Source organism: Ostrea edulis, chromosome 9, assembly GCF_947568905.1.
Source record: "Ostrea edulis chromosome 9, xbOstEdul1.1, whole genome shotgun sequence".
NCBI lineage: Eukaryota > Metazoa > Mollusca > Bivalvia > Ostreida > Ostreidae > Ostrea > Ostrea edulis.
This window is the reverse complement of record NC_079172.1, coordinates 26,187,868-26,206,417: the sequence shown is the minus strand read 5'-3', so window position 1 is coordinate 26,206,417 and position 18,550 is coordinate 26,187,868. Positions and strand designations below refer to the sequence as shown.

At 33.2% G+C, this 18,550-nt stretch overlaps 1 long non-coding RNA gene across 2 annotated transcripts; it reads right to left on the bottom strand.

Annotated features, from left to right (window-relative positions):
- Window positions 1-1,402: 1,402 nt before the first annotated feature.
- Window positions 1,403-16,990, bottom strand: LOC130050301 (uncharacterized). Of its 2 annotated transcripts, none has more exons than XR_008798742.1 (4): window positions 16,884-16,990; window positions 9,787-9,999; window positions 4,945-5,021; window positions 1,403-3,316 (listed from the first exon to the last, which is right to left on the bottom strand). It is a non-coding gene; the product is annotated as an uncharacterized LOC130050301 (long non-coding RNA). The 2 variants fall into 2 exon arrangements; XR_008798741.1 differs by having other exon boundaries at window positions 4,951-5,021.
- Between the last annotated feature and the right edge of the window lie 1,560 nt (window positions 16,991-18,550).

Here is an 18,550-nt window from a genome sequence, read left to right as displayed (position 1 = left end):
AGAGAGAGAGAGAGAGAGAGAGAGAGAGAGAGAGAGAGGCTGTCTAGTGTTTTGTCAGTTGAACTAAAATATACTCTTCTGTAACAGAAATTAATGTTAAAAAGATTTGAAAAAGGTTTTCAGTCTAAGAAGCTAAATTCAAGATAAGTTTAATTATTTGAAGATATCATCAATTCATTTGATGCTTGCAACAATTCAATGAAACATGTTCAGATAATTACTAAAATCTACAATTCTGAATTATTGCGCGCATTGATTGAATTCTTTATAGCATTGAATACTTTGATGAGTTGATTAGGCTATAGTTGAATTGTTGTTCTCTTCAAATGAATTACTGATATCAACAATTGAATTGATGCCCTCCACAATTTAATTAAAAAAAGCTTTAATTCAATTACTGCGCGCTTCAATTCAATTACTGTGTGTAATAATTTAATTATTGCTCTCTTCAATTGAATTGATATTTATTCAATTGATGCATGCAATACTTCTTCTAGATACAACAACTATCTAATTAGATCTGTCTTGAATTCATTATATTAATTGAAGTGTTTCTCTCTATATAAGAGTTGATGTGCTCATTAATTTCTTGTACAAAAATCGTTGTAAATAATTAAGATATTTTCAATTGAATTAAAGAGATTATTAAATCAATTATACGGAGCTCAAAATCACATGCCGCGCTGAAGTATTGCAGTCATCAGTTAAATAAATGCGCGCAGCAAACCCATTATTGCTCTCATACATTGAATTGATGGGCAGCGCGCATTATTTAATATATGGGCGCAATAATTGATGTGAACACCTAATCAATTGATGAGAACAATGATTGATTTGATGCGCACGTCAATTGATTATTACGGGTAATAATTGAACTGATCTTTTTATCTGAGTTTTTGTTAATTTGGTGCTCCTTATCAGTCACACTTGTAATATAACCAATGCTGCATTCAAAGGCGTCTGTATCCTGGATGTCCTTTATGTCGAAATACGACCCCAAAGGCCATTTAAAGGTGACCATACAGGAAATATTCCTGGTTATATGACAGTGTACTACAGTGCTTTAAAGATCTTTTTTTTTAAATATCTGAATACAGACACTGCTCAAGTCACAGGAAGAACTTGTACCAAGGACTTTTAAAAATACTGTATGTCCCTGCATCCATCATGAATCTGATCGTTCAGAGTTCAGGATTTTTCTTTCGTACTACTCTTTCAGCAATCTATCATGAGATACTGAATTTATAAGACTCTATTAAATTGTCTTGATTTTTCATTAGTATTTGAGAAGACACTGAGTAAAAATACTCCTAATCCAATTTGTCACTTGCGAAGTCCAAACCTAATGAAAACTACACCAATTTTAAGACCTCTTTAAAGCAAAGTACAATCAACTGCAAAATATAGGTGTACATATTTATTTCATAAGCATACAAAGCTGATCAATTTAGCTCAAAAAACCTCATATGATGTAAATAAAGCTACTCTTTAGTCTTAAAACAGCAGACACTTAATGTTCATTCATATTTGAAATTTGAGTTAGCTATCAAACTTGAAATATCTATTGAATATAAATGAAAACAAGTTACAAGTAAGAGCGTGGTACTATCAATTACATTATAAGTACATTAGTGTTAAACTGCAATTAGTTTTAGTTAAATACTGTTATATTATCTTAGTATATTCATTCAGTCTTTCAATCGCACATGAATATAAGGCCTTGGAATACCATTAAACTTTTTGTTCAATTCAAGATATAGATGGAGAATTATTTCATGTGTACTGCTGTTGATTATATATTTATCAATTTTGAATGAACCAATGTATGGTGTACAATGAATGACAAATGCTGATAATACATCTTGTATATAAAACTAGTATCAAAACCATTTACAAGAAAGATTTAAGAAACATATATGCCCTCCATATTACAAAATGGAAAATGATCATTTAGAATGTTTGTAGCAAAAGTTACAATGTATCTATTAGTCAGAGGCAACCATTATATGTGATCTCTAAAGGTACTGAGCAGATATTTTCAAATAACCAGTTATTTGAGTCCTGACCTTTGACCTTCAGAGTTTAAAACCAATGGGAGCCATCTATTCTTTAGGCGGCACCAGACTACCAAGTTTGATGTTTGTCAAACAAGGGTTCTCAAGATCCTGAATGGACAAAATCTGATGTCCAGAGTAGTTTGACCATTGACCTTAAAATGAATACTAGATATCTACACTTATGATGTGTCAGTGTACCAAGTTTGATGTCTGTCAAGAAACGTAAACTCAAGATATTGTGTAGACAATACCTATGTCCGTAGTATTTTGACCATTGACCTTGTGACTTCAAAATCAAATGGAGTCATCTACTCCTTAGGTAGAACCAGTGTACCTGATTTGATATCTGTCAAGCAAGGAGTCCTCAATATATTGAGCAGACAATATCTTGTCATGTCCAGTTTGACCCTTGACCTTGTGACCTCAAAATCCATGGGGTATCTAATTCTTAAGGAAAATTAGTGAACCAAGTTTGATGTCTGTCAAGCGAATGGTTCTCAAATATTGAACAGACGGTATCTTACTATGTCCAATTTTACCTTCAACCTTGGGATCTGGAAATCAGTAGGGGTCATCTACTCTCTAGGGGCAACCGCTGTACCAAGTTTAGTAACTGTCAGGTAAAGGGTTGGTTCTTTAAATATTCAGTGGACAATATTTTATTATGTACAGTTTGACCTTTGTCCTTGTGACTTCAAAATGAATATGGGACATATACTTCTTAAAGGAAACCATCTACTTCTTAAAAGAAACCACCTACTTCTTAAAAGAAACCAGTATACCGAGTTTGATGTCTGTCAGGAAAGCGTTCTCAAGATATTGAACAGACAATATCTTACTGTGTCCAGTTTGACCCTTGACCCTGTGACCTGTGAATTAATATGGTTCATTCACTATCTAGGGGCAATCATTGTACCAAGTTTGGAAACAGTCAAGCAAAAGAATTCATTAGATATTGAGCAGACAAGATTTGCTCTACAGACCGAATTAGTCATGTAAAACAATATATACGTCCCCTCTCCTTCAAATGGAGGGGGCATAAAAATTGGATTAACTCTTTGTAACACCTCTGCCAGGAAGTAATATTTTTAACAGCAAACTTTCCACGACACCATGTTAAACTGGACAGCGATTTCTCCTTCCAAATGGATTTTAGACAGTCAACCTGAGCCAGAGTTTTCCTAGTTTGATGAAAGTCTCAAATTGTCTTTACAAAGCTGCCTTTTCTGCAGTGGTCCAAGTGTGGCACTGAACATTGGCTGTAATAAAGAATGGACAGTACATATCACTTGTAACAGTTGTACAACAGTTTCTTGAAAGATTGTCCAACTTATAACTATTTCAAATAACAAATGATTCACACAATGCTCAATAAATGTTGATATATTGTTGGAATGAAGGTTTCTTTATCATATATAAGGTATATGTTGAGTGATGTTGACCTTTACAAAATGACCTTGAGTGAACTTTGTCTGAAAGCCATTTGCCTATTACCTATCTGCACGATTTATGATCCATACTTGTTTAAAAACTAATGAAATAAGGCACTTTTCCTTATATATAAGGTGTATATTCCGAGTGAGCCTGACCTTCCCAAAATGACATTGGTCCAAAAGTCTGGTCATGAGTAAACTTTGAGTAGAGTAACAGAAAAATATGACTGTCCAAAATCCCAGCATTAAATTGATGCAGCCTAAAGAACAGTTGACTTTTGAGTCATGTGACCATGACCCTCTACAAATAACCTGGGCATAAGGTTTATGACATACGTCTTGGCTATAAGCAGCCTCTGTGTCAAGTATGACTTCTCCATGCACCTCTAACTTAGAATATTAACATTTCTAAGACTTCATAATCTGAAACTCCTAAACTGTGCCCCTAAACTTGTCTGAATGACTTGTGTTCAGGGTCATGACATTTCTTTGATCATATTTTAATTAATCTTGTATAATTTTCTAAAGTTATTTCATAATAAAATTACATTATAGAATTTTGCATTGCACACCCAGAAACCTTGACCTAGCTTGTCCAAATGATTATCATCTGATGCTGGTTGTTGCACATTCTTTGAACACAAGCAACCTCTGCACCTAGTATATCATTCTCCTGTTTATCTCATCTTGCAATTTATGGCAAGGACAAACAAGATGTGTTTGTGAAACACAAATGCCCCCGATAATGGCCAATTCTGAAGATGGCCAAGGTCAAAAGGACAAATATCTTGGTACCAGTAGAAAGATCTTGTCACAAGAAATGCTCATGTACAATATGAAAGCTCTAATATTTACCATTTAGAAGTTATGACCAATGTCAATTTTTTCTCAAAAAGTAGGTCAAATGTCAAGGTCAAAAGGTTTAGTACCCACGGAAAGGTCTTGTCATAAGGAATACTCATGTGAAATATCAAAGCTCTAGCTCTTACTGTTCAAAGGTAGCAAGGTTAAAGTTTCAGACAGAATGACAGACAGGACAAAAACAATATCCCCCCCCCCCCCCCCGATCTTTGATCTAGGGGGCATAAAAATATCTGTAATCTTGTCCAAATGACCCTCTGCTAAGGTCAGGACATACCCTTAAGTTAAAGCAAACAAGGCTCAAAATTTTTCTAATTTCAAAGAAACAACAAAATGATCTAAATTAAGTAAACTTTGTCCAATGATTATGAAAACCCTAGGTGCAGATTTTTATATGTCTTTATGATTTGAGAGAGTGTACACATTTTAAGAAAATTCCATTAGCTAGTCTCCTAAAATGAGTACAGTCAAAATTATGCCTACAGACAAATCGACAGACAGACAGACCAACAGACAGACATGGCGATTCTAATATACCCTCCTAAACTTCATTTGCTTGGGAATAACAAAATATAATACAAATTATGACATACAAATACCTCGCTTTTTTCTTCCCGACTTCCTAGATGAGCTAGGGTGTCTCAGTATCTGCATTCCCTCTGAATATAGTCTACAACATTGAAGAGATAAAGCTTTAAAATTTTTGTACTGCTGTAAGTTACTATTAACAAAATGTAAATGAACTTTAAATATGTAATATACATATCGCGTTTTCCAAACACATAAACAAGTTACTGCCACCCTGTGTATGTGGGGACTCAGGCAAGTGTTGATGTCTCTATTTGAGTGAAATCCAATAACAAGAATATTAGTAATTACTTCCCCAAACTGCATCTAACCAATGAAGTTGAACTACTTCATGTAACAAATGACTTGTACAATGATATATAACTTTTGAAATAAAGGTTCTTTTCTATATAAGGTACATGTTGAGTGACCTTGATCTTTCCAAAATGATCTTTAGTGACCTATCATTTGAAAATTATTAAGTTGCCTATGATTAACTTATCTGTGTAATATATGGTCAATACCTGTTCAAAAACTTTTTCCTTGTTAAATATAACCTTATTTTATTGCCTAACATTTTGTCTTCACGCCGCACAACACAGTACACGTTAACATTATTTCACATTAGGAAATACTGGTCCAATCATTTTAAATATTGAATGTTTTTAAATCTTTTTTTTTTTTAAATGCATTCATTATTTCTAAGTTACATTTTAATTTCTGAGGTGCAGGGTGGTGAGTAGGAATGTTATTTTTGAAATCATCACAATTAAATCATATCAAGATTGTGAAATTAAATTCAACATGCTTTAAACCAAATTTCAATGTGTTGATTGAGAGACAAAAGATTTTTGAAATCCGGATATAAACTTTGAATATTTTAGAAAGAGATAACAATGTTAAAAAGTTCTTGGATATCAACATGGTTGGTTACTACAGGCTTCTCAAAAGAATTGATCACTTTGTATTGACATTGAAACTCACTTAACAGTTTAAGTGTGTGAAAAATCTGTATTGACAATGAAACTCACTACATGTGTGTGATAAATCTGTATTGACATTGAAACTCACTACATGTGTGTGATAAATCTGTATTAACATTGAAACTCAATATATGTGTGTGATAAATCTGTATTGACATTGAAACTCAATATATGTGTGTGATAAATCTGTATTGACATTGAAACTCAATATATGTGTGTGATAAATATGTATTGACATTGAAACTCACATGTGTGTGATAAATCTGTATTGACATTGAAACTCACTACATGTGTGTGGTAAATCTGTACTGGCATTGAAACTCACTACATGTGTATTGATCTGTACTGACATTGAAACTCACTACATGTGTGTGATGTGTACTGGCATTTAAACTCACTACACGCATGTGATAAATGCGTACTGGCACTGAAACTCATTACATGTGTGCAAATGTGTACTGGCACTGAAACTCACTGCATGTGTGTGATAAATATATATTGACATAAAACTCACTGCATGTATCAGATGTGTTCTAACATTGAAACTTGCTACATGTGTGATAAATGCATATGTATATTGGCATGATATCACGTGTGCATTGCATGTGTGTGATAAATGGAATCCTTCATTCATATGAATGGGAGATAGGGAAATTCCACCGAGGGGACAAGATTTGCAGTCTAGGACGAGGCTTTGCTGATTCTTAAGCAGCGAATCTTGTTCCAGAGGTGGAATTTCCCTATCCCACATGAGCAAATAATAAAGTGTTATTTTTCTCACATTTTATCAGTTCAGTACTTTAATTCAAGAGCTTTGAGAAAATTAAAAATTATTGAAATCCTTCTTTGAATATATGCAAAAATTAATTACACGGTATGAAGATCTCAGCATACCTGAAAATGGTTTACAATATAAGTGTAAAGTACAAAACCCAAGGTTGTCCATAAAAAAGCTATACATAATATATATCAAATTGAAATTTGAAGAAAATAATACAAAATATTTTTCTTTATCGTGTAATGTAAATCAGAAAATATACGACATACATATGTACATCACAAGCAAAGATATGTCTTAGCAGTGTAAGACAAAAAAATCTTGTATGGCTGTCTCACATGGGTTGAGTTGGTCTCACACTAGTGATTATGTGAGAAAGATGTATATTGCCTTATACTGGCATGAGACTCACTATTAATATATAATCAATTGAAATAGAGTCTGTATATTGATGAAGCAAACTAAAGGCCAATTTCATTTGTCCAAAACTGGTGTACACTGCATTGCATACGTTATAAAACTGGTGTAAAACAACGCATTGAAAAATAAAATAAACTGTCGAAAACAAAAATATGGCAGAACATGTTATTTTCATTCTTGCCACTTTTATAATATATTCAAATCATCCAAATCCTTGACATAATTCACAAAGATCCCATAAAAGCATGAACATGATACATGCATGCAAACTATATAAACGGTGAAGCTGTTATGCATGAATTCTCATATTTTCAGTTGATGTTAATTTGTTAATCACCTCATATACCCTGACAAACTAGACAGTGATTCCTTATATTTATGTTCCCAGAACTTAGGGTATACTCTGTTCTCAATACCTATACAAGAGATCCTTTATATGCAATCTTTTTAAGATGATTGTACGTACATGTATATCATTTGGATGTGCAGAAAGATAGTATTTTAGTCTGAATGTGCATGCATTGGATTTTGGTACACTAACTTGGGAATCAGTCTAAATTTTTTGTTGTTCTTTGAGATTGTTTAATATTCATATTGTAGGCATTTATTAATCAAGACTTGTAATTTTTAAGATTTTTATTTTTAAGATATTTTTAAGATATTTATTAACTGATCTGCATGTTCAAAATGACCAATCTGCACATGCATGCAAAATTTCATTTTGATTGGATTTAATACTAGAATGTCTGTAACTTTCTTATGAATAAAGTGAATGAGTTGATATCACAGCATAGTAGATAGTATGTGTATCTATAGATTGGTGTAATACAAAAATGCCAACACTCAGTACAATGTATATGCATATCCTGTCTTTTGAAGGTTCTATATTTTTTCTATATTTCAAGGACCATAATGTTTATGTTTTTCATTAAATTCTTCTGAAGTTGAGGATTTTAGCATGTCTTGGCACTTACAAATTGGTATGGTTAAAATTACTAGCCAGCATGTGCATGCACAATTGCGCTAAATTTTGATTAGACAATTTCAAAATCTCCACAGCTTTCTTATATATGATGCAAACATGAAATTCAAACTAATTATGCTAATCATATGTACATGATACAAATACCTGTTGGATGACATCAACAGAATTACAGATTGACATATGCACATAACGTGCATTGCTTTCCTTCATTTTTTGGTACTGAAATGACCACAACTTTCTTAAAAGAGGGTAATTAAATTAAAATGATTTTTTGCTGTTGATTTACAATATGAATACCTACACATGCACACGTCAAGCATTTCATTCTGATTAGTTGCATACGTAATATTTAGATAACTGGTAAATCTCTTATGAATGAGAAAAATGGAATTATATTGACATATTCCAGGTACATACTACAAAAACTTAGAACGTAAGATTATGATTAGTTGTGCAGAAGCACAATGACATAATTTCTTAAATGGGGGGATGTTTGCTTAAACTACTCTCACACATCCTAACTGAAGAGCAACTTGAACTGACCAATGCAAGTCTGTCTTCCATTCTGAGTGATTGATGAAAAGTTCCTGTGGTTTTAAAAACGATAGAAAATGCACTGTTCCTTCAAATATATTGTTGGTGCGAACAGATATTCTAAGTATTTTTACAAACTATGGTCTTTCTCTGATCGATTGAGAGGGGTCGTAAAATCTTATGTCAGTAAAATAAAGGAGACATAATAGAAATTTGAAGGAGTGATTATTGGGATACCAGATCCCCCCCCCCCCCCCCCCCCCCCCCCCCCCCCCCCCGTGTAAATATAGAAGAGAGAGGGTTAATTTGTGATGAGCCACTGTGATGAAATCTCCAAATGTTTTAGATATACATATACAACAATATAAGATAAACAACTTTGTATTCAATATTTGTATTCACCTGAGGATGGATGTTAAAATCCAGAAAGCACTAGCGATTTGAATATATTTTGGAACTGCATATTTTCCTGCTTTTTTATTTAATTATTTTGACTGTGTGATATCAACTCTTTCTATTTGGATTATATATATATATATAAATTGATGATCAGATGGAGTTCAATCACATAACATTTATTTCTCTACAGGCTGTTTCGTAAGGGGATGGTTTCCCCTCACTCGTTGGGAGAAAAATGACATCTAACGAAAAACATCCGCATGGTTGAGAATATGTTACACAGAAACATACTGGATAGTTGCTAAGCATGATTACACACAGGATTGAGTAAATAGAAATATATATATAGATAGGTAGATAGAGAGAGAGAGAGAGAGAATTAAATACACACTAAGTCTTAAGGTTCAAGCCACATAATGCTGTAAATTGTAGGTGGAGGACCTCTGGACAGTGAGTACATGCTGCATAGATGTTCCCTATGACCCCCACCAATGATACATTGCCTGATAATTCATTTAAAAATGTTTAAGGAAAGAAATTCCAATCTTGTTTTTGATATTGCACTTTCTTCTCATTTATTTTGATAAAAGGGGTGCTTAGTTTATTAAATTCCTGAAAAAAAAGCAATCGATTGAAAAATGCTGGTTAAATTTCGAATTGGAGCCTAGTAGGAAAAGAATACAGTACCTAAAATTTCTTGTGGTTAAAAAGTTAATTTCGATCTCATGGCGACATGGATGATTATTTATATGAATAATTTGTCACATACTTGACTCCAAGGAGGTTAGGTTCTTCATAATGATATCCCAGCTAGTTCCTCTCTTCTTTCTATGTCTCTACTGGCATTTTGAGACACATAGTTTTTGGGTGGTTTTCCACTCCTATTACAAGCTTCCTTAAACAGCACCTGGGTAGCCACTTTCAGAATCATTTACATGGTTCCCTGCATGTTTCATCTGTATCTCATAATCTGTTGCGTCAACTATGAAAAAGAAACTTGAAATTAAAATCAAATGCAAAGAATCTAATGAAACATTAGCTTGCATATACACATGTATTTATTTTATTTTTCAATCTAACATTGCATGGTGACACATATGATTAACATATATAACATGAAAATATTTCCTAAACATGGATTATTAAAGTACAAATACATGTATGCATATTTAAGAAATAAGTTTAATTTTTTAAAGTATTTAAGGGCATGAACTGCTGGGTACCTGTAAAGTGCGAAACGAAATCGAAACGAAACGAAACGAAATCCGCCGAAACGAAACGAAATCTACCGAAACGAAACAGATTGTATAACCGCGATCTCTTTTAATTATAATAATTAAAAATGGTATCTTAGGCCCCTGTGAAAGTTACCACATATCAATAAAATTCGCCTCGCCTTTGATGTAGGCCTTCGGCTTGACTGATACAAAGTTTTAAAAGTTGGAAGGGGGTGAGTCAGCACAAAGTACATATCCGAAGTTGATTAAATACCATGTGCAATTAGTTTCGGATCCATAAATTTCAGAACGAAGGGTTACAGTCTCAGAGGTCTGGGGAAACACACGAAACAAGGGGTGGGGTCGCCGGCGTTGGATCCGCTTTTGGGCATAGATACATTGTTTGAAGAAAATAGTGTCTGAGAAAGTTGAAAGCAGAAAGAGCTCTTAACCTCTTATTTTATCTCTAACTGCTGAGGTGCGAGTACTTTCAATAATGGAAAAAAAATTGAATAGTATACCATATTATATGAATGCAATTCAGTAAGATATATATATACATGCATTATTAAAAATTATTATTGATATGTAGTGGGTCTAAAGATAACTCTATACATTTGGGGTGTTGCTAAGACGGGGAATTGAAAACGGGACGGAAAACGGAATTTTTTTAATGCAATAATATCAGGAGGAGGTCAGCATTTTGTAAAATCAAAAGGCTTATGAACATGGGAAGCAGAAATTACAAAGAGAACGGGAGGACATACTCAGAATCCAACGTTTGATATACTACATACAAATACACAATATCCACATGTATACATAGATTTATCTTTAGAGCAAAAAATACTGAAACATGTATTTATGCCCAAAGGCGGATCCAACGCCGGTGACCCCACTCCTCGTTTAGTGTGTTTCCCCAAACCTCTGACCTGTGAGACTGTAACCCTCCGTTCTGAAATTTATGGATCCGAAACTAATTGCACAAGTTATTTATGTACTTTGTGCTTACTCACCCCCCACCCCACCCTTCCAACTTTTAAAACTTTGTATCAGTTAAGCATCAAAGGGGAGGCGAATGTTAATGATATGTGGTAACTTTCACAGGAGCCTAAGATGCCATTTTTAATTATTATAATTAAAAGAGTTCGGTTAGATACAATTTGTTTCATTTCGCTTAAGTAGGTTTCGTTTCGTTTCGGTGGGTTTCGTTTCCTTTCGACATATTTCGTTTCGTTTCGGTGGATTTCGTTTCGTTTCGGTATATTTCGTTTCGCACTTTACAGGTACCCTGAACTGCTGCGCTTTACGCCAGCATACTTCATGAAGAGTGTTGGTGCTTCATGAAAAGTATGGTGCATGTTTATGCCCTCTGACATGTAAATAAACATCATGATCTGAATTTTTAACATATTATGAACACTCAACTTAATATATTTAGTGGTACCAGACTACTATACATAAATGTAAGCTTAAATATTCTTGTATGTGTTGCTCTATTTCTACTGAATAGAAGTAGAATAGTATTCTTACTATAGGCCTACTATATAATTGATACCAATAGAATTCGAATGCTGGACAACTCGCCCCCAAGACAACTCGCCCCCTCTTAGGACAACTCGCCCTCTCTCAGGACAAGTCGCCCCCTTCTCTTGAGACACTCGCCCCCCAGGGTTTGACATTAACTTTTTGGGCACTAGACCAATCGTGCTACTTAAAATGATTTTTGCTAGCCCTGACCAACGTTCCAGAAAAAAATCTAATAAGATTCTCCATATCTAAATACATGTACTTAATTTAAATGAAAAACGTTAAGTTTGATCTAAAATGCATTTAATTGTCTCAAAAAAATCTTTAATCTCGTCATTCAATTTGATGCTTTTACTTTCAACCCTATTTTCAGTTTCATTAAATTTTTACCGGCACGGAAATTCTTTAATCCATTTAGAATAAATTGACCTCAATATTTTTTTTAAAATTTCTATTTCATAAGCCCTAGCTGCTTTGTTTCTTCCCAACGTTTTCCTTTTTTTTCTTTCTTGAGACATCTTTTGCTTTCATTGAGGACGAGATTTCATATTTGATTATATAGACATTCCCGCACATATGTTTAATAAACACTTTCTTATATTCAATTCAAATGAACTGTTTTGGTGGTTTTTTTAATGAAAGTGAATTCAATAATTCTATTTAACCAAAACATAACTTTACACACATTAACAATGTGTAGATGTCGTAGAACATCACTTACGACCGCGACTTATTAGAACTAAAGATAGAGATTATGTTATCATGCGGTTCAAAATTGCTCGCAAACTCTTTACAGTTATTTTTTTTTATGAATAAAATATCTTATGATTTAAAGTAAAGTTTCTTAAATTTGTTCATATTTTTAGCACGACCAGTCGGACTAGTAAATAAACATTTTACCCGACCAGACCTATCATTTAGTAGTCTCGGTCGGTCGGGCGTGCCTTAGTGTCAAACCCTGCCCCCAATATTATATATAAATATATTATCACATTTTATTTTTATTTTGTGTGTGTTATTTACACTTTTAACATTTATCAATGATGAAGCATGTAAAACTCTAGTAAACTCGCTAGTTACATCCAGATTAGATTACGGAAATGCATTGCTTTATGGTGTTCATTCTAAACACACCAGCAAACTTCAGAGGGCACAAAACACAGCTGCAAGATTAATAACACGCTAAAAAAAATCCGACCATATTACTCCTGTTCTAATAGATCTTCACTGGTTCCCAGTTGAATACAGAATTCAATATAAGATACTTCTTCATACTTTCAAATCTCCCAACAACCTATCTCCAGTTTACATAAAGGATATCCTTACAGTTTACAATCCCACACGATCACTAAGATCCGAATCTCTGCATCTTCTCCAGGTACCTCGGACACGTACGAAAACATATGGGGATCGACGTTTGGACAAAGCTGCATCGAGTCTCTGGAATTCTCTGCCTTTTAAACTCAGACAATGTACTTCATTGTCTAATTTTAAAGTGGACCTCAAAACGCATCTCTTTAAATTAGCTTTTAATTTGTGATTATTTTTATATACTTAGTGCTCTTACATACAGCTCTTACAGTGCTGTTAACAAAAAACAAACAACCCCCTCCCCCCCAAAAAAAACCCACCCTGCTGTTTGTTATTATGCCTATGTCCTTGTTATGTATTTAATTATTCCTAAAGGGTTGTTTTAAATTGTTTCATATGTTATTAGGGTAATCATATCATATCGCTATATATTAATAATAATATTTATGCATTTTAATTCTGACACTATGAATATTTTATTCACATGTATGTGCACATCGATTTTATATTATCTTTTCTTTCACATTTGTAAAGCGCTTTAGAGAACTAATGTTGATAGGGCGTTATATAAATCTTTTAATTACAATTACAATTATAAAGATACGTCTTTTTCTTTCATACTTTAACACGAATGGTAAATTCTAATAGAATTATACATATATTTAATTATTGCATTTCAGAAAAAGTTATATTTTTCATAAATCAATTGGCAAGGAAAATTATATTTACTGATCTTCAGGTAATTGATTAAATGTCTCTAATACTGAGAAAATTTTGAGGGTGTGGGTGTTTCTTTTATCGATATAGTATACATAAGTGTAAAGGTGAAGCATGAATATTCTGATACATGTAATTATCTTTTAATGCATTTCTCAACTAATACCCGTTGAAAAATAAAATTCCCATTTTAGAAATTTTATAACGGCTTTGCTTTACTGATTCTTTTTACGCGGTGTGATTCTTTTTACGCGGCGATTTCAAAGTGTAAAGAACTCTGATGATGAGTAACTCATAACGTTTGAAGTTAATTTATAACAGCTTGGGGGAAATGAAACAATTAGATTTAACAACAGACGCAGATTATTGATAATTATACTACGTCAGCTGTAGACCAAGCTAATACTCTCCCTATACCAAACGCTAACTTGTTTCCGCTGAAATTATATATTTTACATGTACATGAAAGTGATGATGAATTTACTGAACCCAAACACTGGATTTCCACTAAAATCTTTCGTCTTGCATAAAAAGACACGAAGTTCGGTGTTAATGTGAACACGTCTTATTGTCTGTGATGTATATACTATCTATAAGAAATTCATTAATTTTTGGTAATACACCTCTTGGATTTAGACCAAAAATAATAATTGTAAACATGTATGATATGTAGGAGCGAATTATCTCAAGAGAGGGGGCGAGTTGTCCCGAAGAGGGGGCGATTTGTCTTGAGGGCGGGTTGTCTTAGGGGCGAGTTGTCCCGATGAGGGGGTGAGTTGTCTTGAGGGCGAGTTGTCTTGGGGGCGAGTTGTCCTGATACCTAGAATTCATATACACACTATGGCAAAAATATCACAATGTAGGTTCATTGTTAATATTATTAAAATATCATACATACATGTATATCATACTATTTTACCACTATCCCTACAACAGACATGGGCAATACTCATTATACTGCACAGGTATTTTAATCAATAAATATATATAAATAAATAATAGGGAAAAACTCTATCTCTATAAATAGATGATAAATACACTATCTATCTATCTATATGCATCCCCCCTCCCATTTTTCTATTTGTATCCATTTACTGATTAACAGCTGATTAAAAATTCAGATACCTGTAAATACTGGTAAACAGACAGACAGACAATGGTAATACATGTATATGCAGCATTGACTGATGTCTATAAACAATGATATCCTCATTTTATACTTACTAATACATAACTTTAAACACAGCACTAAGAAAATAGTCTGACCCCTTTTTTTTCTTATTCAGTCGGTCTACGGCACGAGAAAAATAATCTCCAAGTGCTGACAAATTCAAAAACTTCTGAATTTTTAACAATACTATTTTACATTTGTAAATGGTGCAAAATACAGATAATATTTTGAAACATAGGCTACACAAAATTGATTTACATAACTTCATTTATTTGAGAGTGTGAAATAACAAGAGTGTGAAGATTAAAACACTGTTACGTAATCGTTAGAGATGTCTATGAAACTCACGATAACATGTACCCAGTTCGAATCTCGTAATGGATTTATTTTTTTCTTCTTCTATTTTATTTTTAGAAATACATATAAATAGTATCTGATTTCTTACAATTGAATAAGTAAAAAAATAAACAAAGATAAAAAATGTCATTTCTGCAACTTTATATGAAATTTACAAAAAGCCATGGGGATCTTCCCCACTCGATTGAACAGTCTGTACATGTTCTGGTGCCGGTGTAGCGGTGATCGCTGTCGCTAGTGTTCAGGGTCGCTCTAAAAATAGCGGTAGCCCTTGACCGAAACCCCTTTATTTTTTTAAATTTAAGTTACACCGATTTGGCAACACTCTGAGAGAGAGAGAGAGAAATCCGGATCTGCTCTTGCCTTTTCATAAATTCAGTGAACTAGATTGGAGTTTCCATTTACTTAAAAAGTATATCTTCTTACCAGGACAAACATTGATAATTTAACATGAATTTGGTCTGGTATGAAAACACTGGATCTAGCTGCATGCACAAATGGGAATGGGGTTGGAGAGAAGAAAGGGGGGGGGGGGACTTCATTTTGGGACAAATTACTTTATTTTTCATTCTATTCATATTGATGAGAGACACTTGAACCGCACATACTTTAAATGTCCTTGTCCCATTTGATTTCAACACCCTTTATTTGGAAATTTCTTTCAACGCCTATAAATCAACATATTATATAAAGTTGTTTATAGCCATGGCGTAAAGTCAACCATCAGATAAATTCACCCAAAATCTTTGCAACTGGTCGATGTTGGAATAAAATGAAATCTAAACAATTTCTTAAAATAAGGTAAACAATATTTTCCCCAAGAACTTGTTTAACCGCGCTTGACCACACCTTCCTTATTAAGGGGAAAGAGGCTGGAGCTATCCACCGGTTACCAGTTAATAATATCCAAAAATAGTGGTAATAAAGACCCAATTTTTTGGAGCTATGTACTTGTTTAATTTTCTTTGATATTGTCGCTATGAAACAGGGTTTATATCTTTGAAAATATTGAAAATATTTTGCCAAGCTACGATAGAATATTCTAAAGAGGAAATTCCAGTTGTTCGTCAGTTTGTTATATATTAATGTTATACATTAAGACGCGCATATTCATCAAAGAATGACAAATATACTGTGTATAATAATTCAATTCTCATTGAATATTTAGAGAATTGTTGCTTTTAACGATGTTCATATGTCTAAAAAAAAAAACGTGTACACCGATATTGTATTGAAGAGGAAATTCTAACTATTCCTTGATTCTGTATTTGTAAAACATTTTGTCAAATCAATGATAAACCAAAATACTGAAGATAATCATGATGATATAAAACAAACACAAAAACATACAGAAAATGAAAACCATTGAACTATTTAAGGTTACACGCATCTAATTGTATCTTAGTCGTGTCAAAGGTCAACTTACTTTTCCTCACCATTACTGCAGAATAACGATACATCACATACCCCAATGTATTCAAACTAAACGGACGGGAACAAAAATATCAATTTTAAATCATTAATTGACTACTTATATTCAATTAAATACACAAAAACACTTACATTTGCATTGTCATCCACTCGACCTTGTTTCCGTAGGAAGTTTTTTTTGCGCATGCGCGAATATGGCAAGGATGCAAAGTGTGTAAGCACCCCATTATGGCTCGGTGTTGTGTGTAACAAAAGTCGTGTGTAACCCGGAAACTCACACTATACAAAATTTTGTATTTTCTGGGTAAAACACGATGAAAAATTCCGATTTCAAGGGGTCTGCAAACCTACGACACACTTTTGTGTCGTAGGTTCTGAAAATGTCGTAGGTTGCTCGTGTGTAACCTTATACGTGTCGTAAGTCCCGACATAGTGCGCGAACACACACACACACACACACACACACACATATATATATATATATATATATATATATATATATATATATCCAAATTGTGTTTTTAAAAAATCACAGTGTCCGGTATAAAATTTTAAAAGAAATAGAATAAACAGTACACAAAGTTAAATATTTAACGCTAAACAGTACACAAAGTTAAATATTTAACTTTGTGTACTGTTTATTCTATTTCTTTTAATATATATATATATATATATATATATATATATATATATATATATATATATATATATATATAAAGTTAAATCTATAATGTGTAACTAAGCAATAATGTCATAATTCTTGAAAATGAAACCTGTTGAGTTATTTTCGGCGTTCTAGTTTTTCTTTATCATTCTATTACTTGTGTGGATATTTACTTATATTTTGGATTTTAAAATATATATATAGAGAGAGAGTATTTTGATTATAGAGTATAAAAATATTTGTTTTTCGATTTCCGTCATTTTTTTCTTCAAACACCGATACACAACACAGCCAAACTTTGAATGAGTTCTGGAATGGGGGCATATACAGCTGAAGTTTGACGGTGACCAACAGAAATTTAAAAGGATAATGAAACCTTAAAATCGTCCACGTGCAGAATTCATTATGGGGGAAATTATAGTTCAATCACCATACTAGTATACTGATAAAACTTCTACAAATTCATACAATGTTAAACTTTTGCATGTTTCCGAGCACAAGTGATCTGCGTCACGTTGTTGGTATTATTTGAACTTTGCTTCAGTATTTCAAATTTTCTAAGACCTGTTTTTCGTTTATTGTCTCCAAGCCGGATGAGAAACTGTTCGACTTAAAAAAAATGTGATCTGTGTGTCGGTGAATGTGCAATATTATGACAGCTGTCGTAAATTTAGAATTGATTAACTTGGGCAAATGCTTTTGCGTACAATGTACCTCAGCTACTAGGAACCAGTTGCACTTGGGTGCATCTGAACAAGAAGTGATACAATAAACCTTTGTTACGAATGCTTAGTAAACGTTATGGATAGTTAAAATTTTATCAACCCGTAGGACAAGCATATCATATACATGTAATCTTAAACACGAGGAGTATTATCATTTTTAATTTCAAAAGATTCTTTGCTGGTCGTCATATTGTATTATCTAAGACTGCATTAAACCATAAGTTCAGCTTTCCCAAAACATAAACTGATATTGGGAATTATACGATACACTTCCTCGTGAATTCTTGAGATGAAACGCATGTATAAGCGTTTAACAATTTATTGTTTGGCAGATAATGACCACAGTGATCAGAAACAACATTTACAACCAACAACGGTGGGACCACCGATCAACAGGGCTCATCCCCAAC